The sequence below is a fragment of the Aplysia californica genome, unplaced genomic scaffold (assembly GCF_000002075.1).
Source record: "Aplysia californica isolate F4 #8 unplaced genomic scaffold, AplCal3.0 scaffold00394, whole genome shotgun sequence".
In the NCBI taxonomy this organism is placed as follows: Eukaryota; Metazoa; Mollusca; class Gastropoda; order Aplysiida; family Aplysiidae; genus Aplysia; species Aplysia californica.
Genome location: NW_004797664.1, coordinates 175,212 through 177,726, shown reverse-complemented (window position 1 = coordinate 177,726; position 2,515 = coordinate 175,212). Strand labels below are relative to the sequence as shown.

Here is a 2,515-nt window from a genome sequence, read left to right as displayed (position 1 = left end):
CTCAAACGTTCATTCTTTTAAAAGTTATAATGTCCTACATAAAGTAGCTCTATTTTTTCTTGCTTTTTTCCCCCAACATAATTTAGACATTGAATTTGGACAAAATATTTCTTGAGCATACGCAACCGATACCACAGATTGTTAAACTGCAATTACAAAAAAAACGCTGGTCGACGTAAGGAGAACCAGCTGTTGCCCCGCCCCCACCCACGCCCCCCTGCTTCTCTCTCTCCGAGATGCTGATTAAAGGGAAGACAGGCATGCTTTTTCAAAATCTGTTATGCACAGACTTATCAATCATTTAAGGGCATTTTATATGACTTTGGGGATCTTGTACGTTATTCAGGTAGTCAGATGTACTTTAGTTCTCCCCTCCGGACAAATTTTTACACTTTAGGGTGTCACAACCCCTTATAAAGCGTTATTTTAGTGCGGGCGAAATTTTCTTATCTATAAAGCTACAAAAGTTAATATTTTCACAGAATAAACTCAGAATAGTTAGTTGCAAACTGTTAGAGGATTTTTTAAAATATCGTTTATAATAAGCGAGATATCCTGAATTTTAACACATGACTTGCTAAAACACCGAAATTTTCCTTAAAATCACTCCCTCTGAGGTATATAGAAGGTAGTAATATGAAAAATATTCCATAAATTAAAAAAAAGCCTCTAACAGGTTGCAACTACGCCAATTGCCCACACTGAGGCCAAATTTCAAGGGAATCCTATAAACAGCCTCCGAAATCTCGCTGCCCTAAAACCCCATACCCCTAAAAATATCGCGTTTTTAGAGAAAACACAACAAAAAAAACGCAACGCAAAAAAAAGGCGTTCACATTGTTGTTACTTTTTTACAACCGCAGACAGATCTATGCATTGTTCGTCTTTTTCAGTATCTACCACTGCACTATACCGATCACCCAGTTTGGAATAGAACTATGTAAAATGAAATAAGAATACAATTTGGAATGATGAGATAGTACAATGAAATAAGAATACAATTTGGAATGATGAGATAATACCATTTATTTCTGGAGAATAGCACAAGGAAAGGGGAACAAAGTTATCCCAAAGTTTGAAACAGGGCAATCATAGTCATACTTTATTCAGAATAGTAAAGCCAAAAGTGAAACACTTCTAAACACTGAAGTGCATTTCTGAACAGGTGGGATTTTCAGGATAAAATTTGTGTAAGTAGTTAGGTGTATTTTTTTCTTCCTCAAATATAATAATTACTTCATCTTGAACTTCCACACAAAAGTAACCGCTTTGACACTAGACAGTGGCATCACTGAAACCAAACAAGAAGCCTCACTTCTGTTAGCTGAGGCAGATGACTGGTAACATACCCGATAATGCCGACAGTTTAAACTTAAAATTCGATTCAGGTCCGATCACTTGTGCATAATTGGTATTGATTAGCAAAGCATTTTGCATTGCAAGCTGAAGACGCGAGTTCGATTCTGTATCAGAAAGATGATTTCATCGAGTATCTCCGCACTTGCTGTAACTTTTGGGACGAAAGAGCGTCTAAAGTCTCGACAACGGTGGTAAAAGTAGGATGTCCAGCAGGAGTGGGACTGTCAGAAAAGCATGGTCTATCATATTTATGGTAATAGTCTGTCAGTATGTTGCATTTTGGACGTTTACTCATTGTTGACACGGTGAGGAACACATATTATGTTGTGGAATAAAAACAGTACATTTTGCTAGTCAACAATAGTGCATTTAACGAGCTGTATTAAAATATATATAATTGCAAGAATGGAGAGGATTACGGATTGTGAACAAGAAAAAAAGAAACACTGAACTTTTAACTTTTCAACGAGTATCTCCGCAATTGCTGTAACTTTTGGGACGAAAGAACGTCCTAAAGTCTCGACAGCGGTGATAAAGTAGAATGCCCAATAGGAATGGGACTGCCAGACAAGCATGGTCACAATCATATTTTTGGTAATAGCAAGCTTTTTGTAAATAGTCTGTCAGTATGTTGCATTTTGGACGTTTGCTCATTGTTGACACGGTGAGGAACACATATTATGTTGTGGAATAAAAACAGTACCTTTTGCTAGTCAACAATAGTGCATATAACAAGCTGCATTAAATATATATATATAATAACAAGAATGGAGAGGATTACGGATTGTGAACAAGAAAAAGAGAAACAGTGAACCTCGCGTTGAATGCAGCGAATCTGTCAAGTCCAACGTCCAAGATTTTCGGCCCCTAAAGCATTTCAGACGCCTGTGCCAAGCTACCATGGCAAATCCTGGCTTATCATGGGATCCTTTTGACTTCTTGAATCAAAAGCTCTTTACATTTTATAGACTTTCCGAAGTTTTGGCCCACATTTACCACCACCTAAGTTTAGCATTCAACACTGGTGAACATGTCTACTATCAGCTCTACTTGGTTCCCGAACTTTATCAGATGGAAGTATGTAAAATCGTCCAGTAACACATACCGAGATAACACTAAATCTCTCTCTCTCTCTCTCTCTCTCTCTCTCTCTCTC

The 2,515-nt window shown here is 37.5% G+C and overlaps 1 protein-coding gene across 1 annotated transcript in view; it reads right to left on the bottom strand.

Moving 5' to 3' along the window:
- Nucleotides 1-2,515, bottom strand: part of LOC101857268 — a gene marked incomplete in the record, with an annotated part of 12,893 nt that overhangs the window by 6,639 nt on the left and 3,739 nt on the right.